Source organism: Schistocerca piceifrons, chromosome 2 (assembly GCF_021461385.2).
Source record: "Schistocerca piceifrons isolate TAMUIC-IGC-003096 chromosome 2, iqSchPice1.1, whole genome shotgun sequence".
Taxonomy (NCBI): Eukaryota; Metazoa; Arthropoda; class Insecta; order Orthoptera; family Acrididae; genus Schistocerca; species Schistocerca piceifrons.
In genome coordinates, this window is record NC_060139.1 from 145,034,387 (window position 1) to 145,053,177 (window position 18,791).

The window sequence follows — 18,791 nt, forward strand, 5'->3', positions numbered from 1 at the left end:
ATGAAAAACTAGACAATAATTCCAAAAAGTCGAATGATAAGCAAGATAACAATTTAAAACAACTTAATGAACAGAACAAACAACTTAGTGAACAGATTACAGCCGTTGCCGCGCAATGTCATGATATTAAAGAACAATTACACGAGGAAATTAAGGCTTGTGCTAGGAGCAGTAGTGAAGAAATTAGATCTGTTGCTCAAGAATTAAGGAATACGCAAGCAGCTACAACGAAATTACTTAGAGATGAAATTAGTGCAGTCGCTAAATAATGCTCTGATAATGCAACACAGTTACGCGACGAGTTTAAATTAATGTCAGCAGAACTTTCACGTACACTGGATGCAAAAGTAGACACGAAATTTGACCAACAGAACAGCCAAATTGACGAACGTTTTAATCACCACCTACAAAACAGTGAAAAGCGTTACCGTAAATTTATACAGGAACAGAATAAAGTAAGGCAACGAGTCATGGAAACAATTACTGCATAGAGACAGGAAGATAAGCGTAAATTATTTACGAAAGCAAAAACATACGTAGACAACAATATTGCTACAGTATCGGACGAAATCAAACAGTTGAACACCGAATTGCATGATGAAATCTCCGATCTTAAAACAAAAACAGACACACACACATTAGACTTTCAGACAATGACCAACAGACTTGAAAAGTTGGAACTAATACAGGATCCCGATGCCATCAAAGCAGACGTTAAAAAATTGAACGAAACCACACATAAAATACAAAAACAAATTAATGCTTGCGATACTAAAAACGATGATCAGGTAAAAGTACTGACTGAAAAATATCATGAATTGGCCAGTCGCATTGATGTTATCGAAAGTAATAATGACACCAAATCAGACGATACGTCACCAGTTTCGTTTAATCAAACACCCAAATTCCAAAATTTACAGCAGACAATCAATGAGATAGGTTTGTCCAATAATACATTACGTAGAAAATTGTCAACTTTACAGCAAGAAGTGACAGAGATGAAAAATGTTTCAACCTCTAACACGACACATTCCGAAAATTTCTCACACTCACACAGCATGTATAATTTAGGTAATTTACAGAGACCACGTGACTTAGAATCCGAAGAGACACAGACAAACAGATTCTCATGCAATCCTGAGCCTGTTAAGACATACAGAGACGATAATTTTGATTACAAGCACTTTCTATCTGTGAGAAAATTTAAGGTATTTAATAATGACAGAACACAGATTCAACCTTTTGACTTAGTACGACAATTTATTTTTGTACTTTCATCAGTTTGGCCTGTAATGCAGAAACTAGAATTGGATTGGATACAAAAATTTGTTTTTGAATTTTCACTGGCATTGCCTGTAACGCAGAAACTAAAATTTATTTGCAGCGCGTAATTGACCTCAGGGGATTCATTACACTTCGATGAATATGTGCCGCAGCGTGCACAGGGCCCCGAGCCGTAGTAGTGCTATTTCATCTTTAGTTTTCTGCACTGCTGCCTTCTCTTTTACTATGCTTTATATCTATCAAAACAGCTCTTCAACTATCGATCTATCTAGAATTAACAGTAAAGAAAACCTGCTATGACAAGTTTTACCGAAAGCGACAATTTTCTTTAGACACTCCCGAACTACCAGTATAATTTTAATAAGTGATAAAATTTTAATCATCAGTACGTACAAAATTTTCAGCAATCGCACACATATTTTGGTAACAATACGGTTTTTTCCCCACAACAGCAACAAAACCAGTTGGTCAGCATACCTAACCAACAATGTAGTCTGGAAGATCAACCAAGCTTTAATGTTTCGCCGCCTACACGTATAGCGTCAGCTACACCAAATTGTAACGCACAGCAACAAGGAAATCACTAGGTACAGAAGACACATCATTTCAATCCTATCGCAATGCGCCGTATAGCAATGATTATTATGACAGACGTAAAAGTAATGAGCACAGTTTTCAGTGTAACAGTCGGTCTTACCAACAGCAGAATCATCCGCAACAACAGATTATCATGAATGAACCAGACAGACAGTGGGTATCATCCCGAACGTAATACGTCAGGATGAAATAACAGAACAGCATCGTCCCGCAAATAACAGCACGTCAGAAAGAATTTGACTAGATACATTACAGGTTGCATCTTCCAGCAACGCAAGCAATACTTTTGACACGCAGAATCTTGTTCACGAAAATGTTATTACTTTTGACGACATCCGAGACACTCTTTTGCAGGAAAGACCAGTTATTGAAAAACCATTTCACACCCTGTCATTGAAGTAAAGATTGGATCATCCAAATTTTCAGCACTAATCTATTCTGGATCACCTATGTCAGTTACAAATGAGGAAACTTTCAACGAATGTAACAAAGAGAATACCTACCCTACATTACCATTAGGCAAAACTAAAGTAAAAGGAGCAGTATCTGGTAAAGGAGTAGATGTAAAATTACAGACACATTTATCAGTTTGTATTGCAGGTCATACGTTTCATTCAAATTTTTGGATTGTTCCCTTATTGACAACAGACGTTGTTTTAGGTACGAATTTTCTAGTACAACACGACGCAATTATTGACTTTCAAAATTCCTATTTAATGTTGAAGGATGAAAATGTACAACTGGCATTAGAATTTCAGCACTCTTTATCTGCAGAAGAACAAACAATTAATCGCACAGAGGTCATTTCTGCATCACGTAACATAGACTGTCATTTGACATTGTTCACAGATACGTATGTACTCAACTATAATACTCCAGACGAAGCCGACTATGACGTTATGCAAATGATTTCTGATAAAATAAAACAAAGCAGTGCAAATACAGACGACGAACGTACTCAACTACGCAATATTCTTTTACGGCAAGCTCAAGTTTTTGACAACATTCCTGGTACTATGTCCGGTTTTATGTATGAATTTCAAGTCAAACAGCACGACACGTTTAAAGCCAAACATTTTCCCATACGTTTAAAGCCAAACATTTTCCCATTCCATTTATTCACAGAGAACAAGTTAAGAAAGAATTGCAAGCTATGTTTGACCAAGGAATTATTGAACCGGCAGTTAGTCCGTACATAAACCCACTCCATATTGTTAAGAAAAAGGATGGTTCACGTCGTTTCGTACTTGATTCGCGTCGCATCAACGACATTATTATTAATGAAACAGATCGCCCAGAGACACTAGAAGAACTTCTACAGAAATTTCATGGTACTGCTATTTATTCCACATTAGATTTGAAATCGGGATTTTGGCAAATTCAGCTCCATCCGAACTGCAGAAAGTACATGGCTTTTCTCTGCTTTAGTGACTGTTATCAATTTTGTAAATTACCGTTCGGTTTAACTATTTCTTCAGCAGCATTTATTCGCGGTTTGAATAGTATACTTTCGACAGAACTTAAAGACAGAGTCACAACGTATGTAGACGATATTCTTATTACAGAAGCTAACTGGTGTGAACACAATCTGATTCTTGAACAACTGTTACGAACTTTTCGTGCACAAGGACCCACAGTTAATCTTAGCAAATCGCACTTTGGCAAAACTTCTATAAAATTTCTTGGACATGTAATTTCAGCAGAAGGCATTGCGCCTGACCCGGAAAAACTTCAAGCTTTACGTGATATTACTGTTCCTACGACGAAGAAACAACTACGCAGCTTTTTGGGTTTAATTAACTTTTTTCGTAAATTTATTCATTACTCTGCTTTAGACACCCCTAGATTATGTCAATTGACGGGTAAAAACACTATTTGGTCCTGGGATAGCCAAGCACATTCTGAATTTGTGAAGCTGAAAGAAGCTTTGTTGAATGCACCACTTTTATCACATCCAGATCTTGCTAGAAATTTTTCCATTGCCACCGACAGTTCTAACACCGCTTTAGGCGTACACATTTTTCAGGAAATTGAAGAGGCTGGTTCTTCAGTAATTAAAAACATCGCCTTTGCGAGTCGCATTCTGTCACCTGCTGAACGCAATTATTCTGTCACAGAACTTCAAACATTATGTGTTGTATGGGCATTTACGAGATTTCGGCATTTTCTTTATGGAAGACATACGACCGTTTACACAGATCATAGAGCTATACAGTTTTTACTTTCCGCTAAATTTACACACGACAGATTAAGCAGATGGAATCTTTATTTACAGGAATTTAATTTTACAATTGTTCACATTCCCGGTACACAAAATATTGTAGCAGACGCACTATCCCGTTCTCTCAGCAACAATCAGCAAGACGTCGCAACCAACCTCTACAAAGCAAATTTCAGCGCCATGTATATTCAACAAGTTGCATTTGAAAATTTCATTTCGTCGTCATTACGAGACATAGCACAAGAGCAGAGTAAAGACAACGTATGGAAAGAAATTAAACACCTTTGGCAAGATAGGAATAATGGTACCATTAGAAACCATTACACTGTACGCAATAATATTCTGTTTCGCCACTCTCACCCTGACAGCAACAATTGGTTATTATGTATTCCTGATGAGCTTGTTAACAAATTAATTTGGTATACTCATTTAAGTTACGCACATTACGGAGCCAGAAAATGTTTTCTTATACTGAGACAGAACTGTTATTTTGCCAACATGGAGAAACGTATTCGACGAGTTTTAGCGTCATGTAAGATCTGCCAGAAATCTAAGTCAGATAAGACTTCACATATTCCTCCATTACATCCCATTGTACCTGTTAAATTGAGACACATGGCTGCTGTAGATATTTTTGGTCCGATTCCCAGAACTAATAGAGGTTTTTGCTGCATCTTTGTCGCTGTTGAACTCACTTCAAAATTTGTCACCTTCACTCCGTTACGCAAAGCTACTGCTAAATCTGTTTCGAAAGCATTTGTAAAACATTTTTTATTCCATGTAGGACATGTATTGAAACTAATTTCCGACAATGGATCACAGTTTCGATCTGCTATGTGTACACGTATGTTACGAGCTAGAAACATTTCTCCGATCTATATATCCAGGTACCACGCTTCTTCGAGCCCTTGTGAACGACTAATGAAAGAAATTGGTAAACTATGTAGAATATACTCCCATAAAAAATATTGATTGGGATACACACATACTGTCATTCCAGGATGTAATTAATTCCATACCAAATGAATCTACTATGCTATCTCCGACTGTTATACTGAAAAATGTTGAACCACCTAACAAAATTAAAGAATTAGTGTCCTTTCCTACATCTCGTCGACTACGACACCATGAAATAATTGACATTGCGCTGAACAACATCAAACGTGCCGCAGAGCGCCGGAGAAGACAGCAAAAACAGGTTTGTACACGCTGTGACTTTCACATTGGACAGAAGATATTAGTACGTACACACTATTTATCTAACAGAGGAACAAGTAGATGTAGTAAATTTGAGCTTCTATACGCAGGTCCATATCGAATTCGCAGCATTCCTCACCCCAATGTAGTACACGTCGAAACTCTGAGAACCAGAAAAAGTAAATGCAATCACCATGTCTCCAATGTTAAACCCTTTATTGAATGAACATACTTTATGATTTATCACACTGTAATGCCATTTTCTGATTTTTGTGTGACCAATGATGCAATTATATTTATGTCACTACTTACTGATGATTATCATATTTTTTCTTGGCAAGTGCCTGGCAAGGTAAGGTTAGCAGGTCGCTTTTCTTGTCGTTATATATCAGACCGTGCACATTTTCCATTTTTCGTGTATGTATGATTGTTTTCCTGTATGCACTATGAAATGTTTAAGATGTAACAAACAACAGTTGACTTTAACATTTTTCCTTATGATTTATCAATATCTTGACTATTCTACACTTTTCGCTACTGCATTATGAGACTGTGTGTACATTTTTTCACCTGAACACACTCTATGTTTTTGACATAATACGTTTTCTGTCATGCTATGCTGTATGCTTAATTATATCACTAGAAACCAGTTTTTATTTAATGGGCATATGATTTAAATGCAAGATATTAATCCTTATTCATCATTTTCAGAAAGCAATAACGTATAAAAGAAATAAATTAAAGAAACCACAGTGGATTACTGTGAAATGGGAATTTCACCTTCGGAATGAACGAAAGAAGATGCAATACCTCGTCACGAAGAGTAAATGGATCAGAATTAACAAACATTAACAAGAATATACTATACACATCGTATGATAGCAGTCTTAACTAACTATTTTTCTTTCAGAATACGAGGCGATTGATGCAGGCTGTCAGACAGAAGTACACATCTTAGTTTTAGTGATGAAATATGCTAGAAATAAGAAACTCTATGCTATGAATAGTTGTATGAAGTAAATGGTGATATGAATAATGAAGTGTCTTTTTTGCAGATGATAATGAATGGTGATGAGTAGTTATATGAAGAATATGCTAATATGAATAATCAAGTTTTTCTTTGCAGGTGATGATAGTAATGAAGTTATGGTAATATGAATAATGAAGTTTTTCCTTGCAGATGAGAATAATGATGAAGTTTATATATTTACTATTAGTTAAGAGATGCTATGTAGTTATTTAAGTATTTGTTGCAGTTCGTTTTGACAGTATGTCTTATGTCGCATGGTATAATGACTGAATGTTTTGGAAAGGACAGCTAGAGTACATACATATTGAGTACACGTTTCATTACCTGTTAATTCGAAGTTCACTACTTTTCAGCATAATATGCATTTCTTCTTTCAGCGCAATAATCCATTTTGTATTTTTTCCAGGAGAAGCTATTCATGAAATTAATGTGCTATAAGCAGTTAACTATTAAACCTGTTCTAGTACTTGCACTTTTTTTACCCATTTGTGTGTGTCATTCATGAATGTGATCACATATACCCTACTTGTTTCATAACCTTGCTACAGATGACTCATGACGAATGACGTAATTAATCCTTCTTTCCAACAATAAGCCAAAAGCAAATATTTTCATGCCCCACCAATTAATTATCGATCCCAATGCAATGCATTGCTAGCACAAAAAATGTATTACCAGTCCCAAATAATGCTACCAGTTTAAGAGAGTTCTGAGTAATACTGAATGATGTTTTCTAACCACAGACCTTGAGTAATAGTTACAGTGTGTTACATTTTAAATATGTCCTATGTCACTTGAATGATGAGTTCTGAGTAATACTGAATGATGTTTTCTAACCACAGACCTTGAGTAATATTCACAGTGTGTTACTTTCTAAATATGTCCTATGTCACTTCAATGATGAGTTCTGAGTAATACTGAATGATGTTTTGTAACAATGTATACATGCTATGCCAATAATTTCTGTAAATAATATTTTTGTTATACTCTATAAATGCTATGCCAATAATTAACTCTCATTTTGAATGATGACTTCTGAATAATTACTGAATGATGTTTTATAAAACTATATGAATACTTTGTAACTGGCCAATGAATGCCACTGTTTCTTGTATTTTAAATTTGTCTTACGTCACTTACATGCTATTATATATGAATACCAGTAGCTTGATGCTGCACTCATTAGCTCCTGTTTTGAATGATGAGTTCTGATGGTTTGTAACTGGCCAATGAGTGTCAATGATTACCATTACTGGATGAATTATGTTAATACTATGCCACTAATTAACTGTTGTTTTGAATGGTGACTTCTGATGATTTGTAACTGGCCAATGAGTGCCAATGATTACTATAACTAGATGAATTATGTAAATACTATGCCATTAATTAACTTTTATTTTGAATGATGACTTCTGAATTATGCATAAAAATGGTTTGTAACTGGCCAATGAGTGCCAACGATTACTATAATTAGATGAATTATGTAAATGCTATGCCATTAATTAACTCTTGCTTTGAATTATCACTTCTGAATAATGCATAAAAAAATGGTTTGTAACTGGTCAATGAGTGCCAATATTTACTGTCATCAGATGACTTATGAATACTGTTCTGTAATACTCCATACATAGTACAGAAATGTTTAGTAACTAGGCAATGAGTGCCAACAATTACTCAAATCAGTTGTTAGACTAGTGTAATTCTCTATGATGACTAGCATAAGACTTAATGTCCTTCACCTTCTGACCTAATTACCAGAAATTACTGTAATATCCGTTTGTCCTGTCCATCCTTATGATCATGGAGCACCATATTTGGTTTTTGCACTAATTCTACGTTGGTGAAAGAGTGTGGTGTTGACACATCATGCTGTCCACCACCTTGAACAATGGAGATGTTATTATGGTCCCACTGTTTGGTGTACCTAATGTATTACCAAAATGATAACATTGAATATTAATACAACATTTCAGTGTCTTGGCTACACTGATTAATACTTCAGGGAAGAGAACTTCAGATTGTCTCACTTGGTGTTGTGCTTCAGTAGAAAGATATGGACTTTCAGTGCAGCTACGTGCAACCTACTGTGCTACAACTATGATGCAATCCTTCCCTTTCCTATCCTAGTTCTTGTAAAATGGCACAAAAATACTACAGTGCGTATGCACTTTATGTCATTTGTTAATATGATTTGTACTCATTGTGTATACATTTTGTCATTGCTAGATATGTTCTGTAGTACAGTGCATATGCACTTTATGTCATTTGTTAATATGTTTTGTACTCATTGCGTATACATTTTGTAATTTCTTGATATGTTCTGTACTCAGTGCATGTGCACTCTATTTCATTTCATGTTATGCACTTATATATATGTATATACTCTGTGACTGTAAACTTAGTTAATTAAGAAAAATTGGTTGCTCATGGCAAGTCCAATTGACTCACCATAGCTGCCAAATTTTTGCCCCCCCCGCCCCCCAGTGGAGGGTTATGTAAGAGGTCCGAGCACATGTAATATCGATGTATTGCTCATGCGCTGCCTGCGATATGCAAGGTATAAGAGAATCGCTGACCAGAGAGCAGTGTTGACTCAGTAGGAACTGTGTAGCTGTAGCAGTAAGTCTGCGCTAGTCTGTGTCTGGTCTGGAGTCTGCTCTGGTCTGGTATATTGTATCATGTTGGATGGGCCGGTCGTGGTGCAGCGATGCCGGAGCCTGAGTATTATTGTATAAGGTAAAAAAGCAGCCTCGCGCATATCTAGTAATGATATGTGAACTCCCACGTAAATCTTTTAAAAATGTCCTAATAATAATCTTTGTCATATAAAGTAATTTCCAACAAGCATTCATTTCAATTTAAAGAATTTACTAATTTCTCCAATCCATGATCATTCCGATTGTTACAAAAGAAAAATCAGTTGCTTCCTTTCATAAATGACAAATCTATGGGCCAGCATTGCACAGAGCTGTGCCGGAAAAAGTTATTGTAAGAGCAGATAGTTGGCGACTTTATTGAGGTAAGAATTTTTGCTTTTTATTCAGAATGATCTTAGAGGGCCATGACGCAGCACTGCTGTCGTCCAAAATTTACCAGGTTACTGAATTTATTTTTTATTACGAGGTTTAGGAATTTTTCTCTTTCGAGCTTACATTAAATGAGAAAAGAATTTTGTGGTTACATTAAATGGGAAACAATTTTTGTAGGGAGGTTGCAAATGAGAAAGAATATTGTTCTGAGGTTATACAAAAATTAGAATCACTATCCATATTATTATTTTTATTATTTTTTGTGGGGAGGTTACACAGTTTCACTTTGCATCACCGAAACATGGTCAACTACGAAGCTTGGTAGAGAGTACTTCACAACTTCAATAGAAGAATCATGAGGCAAATCGATGACCTTCTTAAAGACGAAATAAAATGAGGATAGAGGACAAACTATTAAGTATGTTAGCTCGCCGCAGAAATAGAAACTAGTAGCGTTATTAGTTTTTATTGTCTCAGTTCGCCATTGAAGGGAGTCCATATCCAGATCAATTGGTTCAATTAGTTCGCGTCAAGCTACCTGATTGAGGGGATGCTTATTGCTTCGTTCTACCAGCTGGTCCAAATGGTCGCTGACATTTTTTGAAGTATTAATATCGGGTGATTTAGCGAGAAAGTCAAGGTACGAAAGGTAGCTTGAGTGTTCCGCATACCAGAGACGCATACGTGCAGCGCTGTGAACATGGCTGTTGTGATCTTGGAAGGTTGTGTGGCCGCAAAATACCCATGATGAACATTGTAAAGAAGGGGCAGCGCTTGGCGAAGGAGAAAGTAGGAATATACATTTCACTCTGATGGAAAAACACCTTCGTAGTTACGTATCACAGTCGCTAGTGTATGCACGCTCAGATCATGATTATCACTTCTTGTGCTTTGGTGATGGGGACCCTAACAGTGGTTAACACGTTCGCATTGTACGTAAGGAAAGAGGTTTTAGTAGCACACGACGTTCCACAACCTGAAGCATTAAAAAAAATAAATAAATGGAAAATAAAAAACATGCACATGCAAGACGAAATATGCAAATGTATGTTTTGTTGTTGTCTTCAGGCCAAAAACTGGTTTAATGCAGCTCTGTATGTTACTCTACCCTGTGCGATCCTCTTCATCTCCGAATAACTATTGCAATCTACATCCTTCTGAATCTGCCTACTGTATTCATCTCTTGGTCTTCTCTCTAGGAGTTCTACCCTCCAGACTTCTCTCCAGTACTAAATTGGCGATCCCCTGATGTCCCAAAACGTGCCCTATCAACCGATCCCTTCTTTTGGCCAGGTTTTGTTCCACATTCCTTGACTCGCCAGTTCTGTTCAGTACCTATGGTTCAAATGGCTCTGAGCACTATGGGACTTAACATCTATGGTCATCAGTCCCCTAGAACTTGGAACTACTTAAACCTAACTAACCTAAGGACATCACACATCACTTCAGTACCTATTTAGTAGTGTTCTACCCATCTAACCTCCAACATTTTTCTGTAGCACTACGTTTCTAAAGCTTCTATTCACTTGATGTCTAAACTGTCTATCGTCCATTTTTCTGTTCCATACATGGCAACCCTCCAGACAAACACTTTCAGAAAAGAGTTCTTAATACTTAAATCTATATTCGGTGTTAACCAGTTTCTCTTCTTCAGAAATCCTTTTCTTGTCACTGCCAGTCGACGTTTTATATCCTCTCTACTTCGGCCATCATCAGTCATTTTCTGCCCAAATAGCAAAACTCTTCTACTACTTTCAGATCTCGTTTCCTAATCTAATTCCCTCAGCACCACCTGATTTTATTCGACTACATTCCTTTATTCTTGTTTTACTTTTGTTGATGTTCATCTTATATGCTCTTTTCAAGACACTGTCCATTCCATTCCACTGCTTTTCCAAGTCCTTCACTGTCTTCGACAGAATTACATTGCCATCGGCAAACCTCAAAGTCTTTATTTCTTCTCCCTGAGTTTTAATTCATACTCAAATGTTTGTTTGGTTTCGCTTAGTGCTCTTTCAATGAGCAGACTGAATAACATTGACGATAGGCTTCAGCTCTGTTCCACTTCCAAATGTATATGTAGTCTGTTTACGTAGCTAATGTTCCTCCGATCCAGCTGAAGTGTATTTTTATTTTTCATTTGATGTACCTAATGCTCCTCCGATCCAGCTGAAGTCTATTTTTATATAATTTGAAAATTCGTACAAGCATCTATGTGCACAGTCCCATCTGACCTGCATAGTGGTAATGAATACCTGATATTGTAAATGAGTTGCAAGTACGTGTTGGATATTGAATGCAGTTTCAAGAACGGTCGATTATTTTACTTGTATAATACTATTCTGTCTTTGAGGCATATTCTACATAGCAATGCCAGCTGACAATTACTCTATATTTGTAATACATTTAGAATGCTCTGTTGACTATGTATCAGTGCTTGGTATTACTTGACACTGTATCTCAAGATTAATATCTGTGCTTATCTTGCAAGACTGATTAAGCTCAATAAAATAGCTGATTGCAGTTTAAAACTTTATTTACATTGATTTTTCAGAGCCAAAGTTGTAATAAGAAGGCGAGTCTTCATCGTCAGATTACCCGTCAGTACATCGTTGACTGGCGTGTCACGAACTTACGTTAAGCAGTTAGTAAAATATTTAATTAACTTCAAATCTGGTAACGACCTATTACACAGTTAATTACTTCTGGGCAGACCTACCGCGTAACGAAGGAATTTCTATACATACGATGTACTATAATATTTAAATGTCAAGTAGCTCACAAAACTGAGCATATAACAACAATTATAAACCAGAGAGGTTACTGACTGCGAAGTCAGCGATGCAGTTCTAGGTACCACTGTTTTTCTCTGTTTTGTTTCAGCAAAAAATGAATATTTCATTTTGTTTCGTCTTTAATACTTTTTGTCTCAAGCTTTACTGTAACGCAATTCATTAGGTATCAGTCACCGGTAGTGTTAACGTTTCCTTCCCTAGCTACTCTCATTTAAGTATGCAATTTTATCACCGGGTCAGCATAATGCTAAATTGGTGCGTCTCTGAACTTGTTTCTTTTCTTACTAGCAACGAACCACAGATACACATTACTAGACTGGCAAAGACGCATCTTTTGCTGAAGCCTGACGTAAACCTGAGGCAAGACTGAGGCGTCAGAAAGTTTGTGTATGGTACCACAACGATTTTCTGAAACGAAATGACGTTGTAAGCTTTACGAGGTGGTCTAAATAAGTTCTGCAATTCAGCAAGTATATGTGTACTAGTTGAGTTTAAAACATACCTTGCAGAATCGTGTTATGAGAATAACATTAACTTACACACATACACGTTTAAAGCAGAATGTAATCTTCCTAAGAACCCTCAAATGAATGGAGACGTTTCTTATTAGCGACAAGTAACACTTTCTACATTCTTTCATAACGATCACACAATTTAAAGAAAAGACGAAGCTGATCAAAAGTAGTTAAAAACACATCGTTAAGCTACGTTCATATGACAATATTACATTTATTAAACCACCTAAAATATACATAAGCAATTTCAATAGTGCCGGTATTTCAGCTAAGGAAAACTCTAATGTAATTATTTAGCCTTACACACACTACAGAAGCAAAAACAAGTAAGATGTTTCTAGTTTCGTTTTCATTGAGACGAGGTTCTTTCCATGTACCTTCCATCTGCTGTACGAAAAATTACGGCCAAATACGATGCATGTATTGACCGTTGTGTCAAAACTCTAAACGCAACGTAGTTATATCAATTTAACCCCATTTCTTACAGCGGTTTTATCAGTAAATGAACAGATGTTGACTTTACACGTTCTCTGTACTCGCTGCCATATTGCAATTCGACGAATGATACTGTATACGGTATCATCAGTCTAGTAATGTATGTCTGTGCAACAAACAGACGAATAACATTTTTGAATTATAGTTGCGTCTTTTAAAAACTTCTGAAGGTTTCGTCTCTTCACAATATTTTCGATAACCCTTTTTATGCAGAAGTGAAACTGTTGTGGGGTTAAATTAAATTTTCTTTAAATAGTAGTCAGAACCTTTTCTTGCTTTTGTTTTGGCATACTGGGCCCTTATTTTAATTTTCAGTACACCAGAAGTCGATCGTAGTGAACGAGCAAGTGTAGGGAAGCAGCCTACTCACGCCATATAGAATTCATATGCTTTCCATTGTTTGCCAGCCTAGTCCGCTCTAACTATCTATGACATCACGAATGTTGCGCAATACCTTAAAAGTAAAGTAAATGATCTCAAAAGTTAATGGCCTGTCAGGAGTGATGCTAAAATAACAATGTGTTAAGTTTCAGTTTAGCAACTTTAACAGTTTTCGAAATTTGGACATTTTATGTAAAAATCATTGGCGCAAGAAGAAGGAGCTACAAATTTCGAAATTTATATTCGGATTCCTTTTCCACTCCAATTTAATAGTAACAACATACTGGATCTCACAAAGTAATATTTTGGTTGAAATTCATTATTTTCTGTTTTTGTGTCCTAAAAGTACAGAAGCAAGATAGATTAAGTAAGTGATTAGAATAAGCTAGGATGTTTAGATTTAGGAAGAATGGAGATACGCTATAATAACAAAGATGTGAGAAGTTTCCAAAAGGAAGCTATAAAATTGTAGCTGTAGCATCTCTCGAAAGGGTAAGGTCAGAGCTAATCTATTGTGTGCAGTGCAACTACAATACTTCTCTCGCCAAAAGTATTTAACCTAGCCACATCGGAATTTTATTATAGATACTTACCTGTGTACTGATAGCACAATTAAATTGAGAGCTTCATAGCCTTCAGGGAATAAAGCAATTAATTATTTAGTAACTTGAGGTGATGTTCTGCTAGCCCGAAGGGCTAGTCAGGAAGGCAAATGTTGTCGGTTGCGCCTTCGGCAGTCCGTACCGCGGCTATATTAAGGCCTGGCCAGACAGAACGCGGCCTGGCCGTCCGGCCTGTGGCCTTGAACCGCACCCGGCAGGCCGCGCTGTTGAATCTCTCGTTATTGTATGGTGGCGGTCACACAGAGTGCGGCTTTGACGCACCGGCATGCGGCCTGCCGCACCGGCCGCCGCCGGGTTGTGACAGATTACAGATTCGCCGCAAGCCGGAGCGGCTGCTTGGCTCTGTTGCCGCACTCAAATGCTCTGTGGTCACACTGGAAGCAGCGGCGCGAGGCGGTTTTTGTCTTGCAGCTCGTAGTGCACGCATCATGGACACAGAAAGACTTATAGAGGAGGTGAGGGAATACAACTTTTTGTACGATACACGCGATCCTGATTTGGAGGTAGAATACTTTTGCCCTCGATGTTGTTGTTGTTGTGGTCTTCAGTCCTGAGACTGGTTTGATGCAGCTCTCCATGCTACTCTATCCTGTGCAAGCTCCTTCATCTCCCAGTACCTACTGCAACCTACATCCTTCTGAATCTGCTTAGTGTATTCATCTCTTGGTCTCCCTCTACGATTTTTACCCTCCACGCTGCCCTCCAATGCTAAATTTGTGATCCCTTGATGCCTCAAAACATGTCCTACCAACCGATCCCTTCTTCTAGTCAAGTTGTGCCACAAACTTCTCTTCTCCCCAATCCTATTCAATACCTCCTCATTAGTTACGCGATCTACCCACCTGATCTTCAGCATTCTTCTGTAGCACCACATTTCGAAAGCTTCTATTCTCTTCTTGTCCAAACTGGATATCGTCCACGTTTCACTTCCATACATGGCTACACTCCATACAAATACTTTCAGAAACGACTTCCTGACACTTAAATCTATACTCGATGTTAACAAATTTCTCTTCTTCAGAAACGATTTCCTTGCCATTGCCAGTCTACATTTTATATCCTCTCTACTTCGACCATCATCAGTTATTTTGCTCCCTAAATAGCAAGACTCCTTTACTACTTTAAGTGTCTCATTTCCTAATCTAATCCCCTCAGGATCACCCGATTTAATTTGACTACATTCCATTATCCTCGTTTTGCTTTTGTTGATGTTCATCTTATCTCCTCCTTTCAAGACACTGTCCATTTCGTTACACTGTTCTTCCAAGTCCTTTGCTGTCTCTGACAGAATTACAATGTCATCGGCAAAACTCAAAGTTTTTACTTCTTCTCCAAGAATTTTAATACCTACTCCGAATTTTTCTTTTGTTTCCTTTACTGCTTGCTCAATATACAGATTGAATAACATCGGGGAGAGGCTACAACCCTGTCTCACTACTTTCCCAACCACTGTTTCCCTTTCATGCCCCTCGACTCTTATAACTGCCATCTGGTTTCTGTGCAAATTGTAAATAGCCTTTCGGTCCCTGTATTTTACCCCTGCCACCTTCAGAATTTGAAAGAGAGTATTCCAGATAACGTTGTCAAAAGCTTTCTCTAAGTCTACAAATGCTAGAAACGTAAGTTTGCCTTTTCTTAATCTTTCTTCTAAGATAAGTCGTAAGGTTAGTATTGCCTCACGTGTTCCAACATTTCTACGGAATCCAAACCGATCCTCCCCGAGGTCCGCTTCTACCAGTTTTTCCATTCGTCTGTAAAGAATTCGCTTTAGTATTTTGCAGCTGTGACTTATTAAACTGATAGTTCGGTAATTTTCACATCTGTCAACACCTGCTTTCTTTGGGATTGGAATTATTATATTCTTCTTGAAGTCTGTGGGTATTTCGCCTGTCTCATACATCTTGCTCACCAGATGGTAGAGTTTTGTCATGATTAGTTCTCCCAAGGCCATCAGTAGTTCTAATGGAATGTTGTCTACTCCCGGGGCCTTGTTTCGACTCAAGCGTTTCAGTGCTCTGTCAAACTCTTCACGCAGTATCTTATCTCCCATTTCATCTTCATCTACATCCTCTTCCATTTCCATAATATTGTCCTCAAGTACATCGCCCTTGTATAAACCCTCTATATACTCCTTCCACCTTTCTGCCTTCCCTTCTTTGCTTAGAACTGGGTTGCCATCTGAGCTCTTGATATTCATACAAGTGGTTCTCTTCTCTCCAAAGGTCTCTTTAATTTTCCTGTAGGCAGTATCTATCTTACTCCTAGTGAGACAAGCCTCTACATCCTTACATTTGTACTCTAGCCATCCCTGCTTAGCCATTTTGCACTTCCTGTCAATCTCATTTTTGAGACGTTTGTATTCCTTTTTGCCTGCTTCATTTACTGCGTTTTTATATTTTCTCCTTTCATCAATTAAATTCAATATTTCTTCTGTTACCCAAGGATTTCTATTAGCCCTCGTCTTTTTACCTACTTGATCCTCTGCTGCCTTCACTACTTCATCCCTCAGAGCTACCCATTCTTCTTCTACTGTATTTCTTTCCCCCATTCCTGTCAATTGTTCCCTTATGCTCTCCCTGAAACTCTCTACAACCTCTGGTTCTTTCAGTTTATCCAGGCCCCATCTCCTTAAATTCCCGCCTTTTTGCAGTTTCTTCAGTTTCAATCTGCAGTTCATAACCAATAGATTGTGGTCAGAATCCACATCTGCACCTGGAAATGTCTTACAATTTAAAACCTGGTTCCTAAATCTCTGTCTTATCGTTATGTAATCAATCTGATACCTTTTAGTATCTCCAGGATTCTTCCAGGTATACAACCTTCTTTCATGATTCTTGAACCAAGTGTTAGCTATGATTAAGTTATGCACTGTGCAAAATTCTACAAGACGGCTTCCTCTTTCATTTCTTCCCCCCAATCCATAATCACCTACTATGTTTCCTTCTCTCCCTTTTCCTACTGACGAATTCCAGTCACCCATGACTATTAAATTTTCGTCTCCCTTCACTACCTGAATAATTTCTTTTATCTCGTCATACATTTCATCAATTTCTTCATCATCTGCAGAGCTAGTTGGCATATAAACTTGTACTACTGTAGTAGGCATGGGCTTTGTGTCTATCTTGGCCACAATAATACGTTCACTATGCTGTTTGTAGTAGTTAACCCGCACTCCTATTTTTTTATTCATTATTAAACCTACCCCTGCATTACCCCTATTTGATTTTGTATTTATAACCCTGTAATCACCTGACCAAAAGTCTTGTTCCTCCTGCCACCGAACTTCACTAATTCCCACTATATCTAACTTTAACCTATCCATTTCCCTTTTTAAATTTTCTAACCTACCTGACCGATTAAGGGATCTGACATTCCACGCTCCGATCCGTAGAATGCCAGTTTTCTTTCTCCTGATAACGTCGTCCTCTTGAGTAGTTCCCGCCCGGAGATCCGAATGGGGGACTATTTTACCTCCAGAATATTTTACCTAAGAGGACGCCATCATCATGTAATCATACAGTAAAGCTGCATGTCCTCGGGAAAAATTACGGCTGTAGTTTCCCCTTGCTTTGCCCTCGATATACTGTTGATAGAAAGCTGAATTCTCAGAAATAGTGTTGTCACTGTGACGCCCATAACTTCCAATATCAACTACTGTAAACTCGGTAGTATGGATCAACGATCGCCAGAACTAGCTAAAAGAATTGTTTGTAACAGAAGAACTGGGATCCACTATCCTTCGGGCATTTTAACCTGATAGGCTTTCCTTGTATGCTTCCAAGGCAGTCCGCAAACCCCCAAAGTTCTACAAATCCTTCTTCAGATTTCTTCCACATCTCTGTTGTAGGTGTAGGTAAATACTTGAGCTGTAGAACAGTCCATATTGCCTGGCACACTTGTTTCACAATTTCTGAGACTGTTGAACGTCCTAACCGAAAAGAAAAAGCTATGGTCTGGTGACTGTCGCCTGTAGTCAAGTATTTCGAAAAGATTAAAATCAATTATGCCGATAGAACGAATAGATAAGTTAACGACCAAAGATATGTTTGTTTAAATTCAATGACAATGTTATGAATACAATGAAACAAAACAATCTATTAAGTACAAAGTTCTCTCTAGCGGGACATACGGAACTAAATCTTACTGTCGTTTGCTGTATTCGTAAACACTGCAGATAAATTTATCACTGCACTCGTAACTACATTGTGGGATAGCACTTTCTTCCGCCGAACCTTTCATATGATACAGCAAAACTGAAATGGAATAATTTATATGACTTCTATTTGAAGCACAAAGAGGCCACAAACGGTAAAACTTACCTCAAACAACTGGCTAGTCTGTGCCTTGTATCAATTGGCTTTCTCCAGTTCCCTCCGCACTTCTCGGTGCTACCTTTTTATCAGGCGATGCATTTCCTCGAAACATTCTCGCGACATACGAAAATATTTGAAGAACCTATCTTCGTCAGACTCTAGATCAATACACAGACGATGGTATTCTCCTAAGCTTTATCTCTTGCTATTAATGTCGTGCACCCAACATCTTCTCTTCTTGGTGCCATTTCGTATCGCTAGTGCGAACTACTCATTTCTCAATAAAAAAAATAAAGAAAAAAAATGATCTC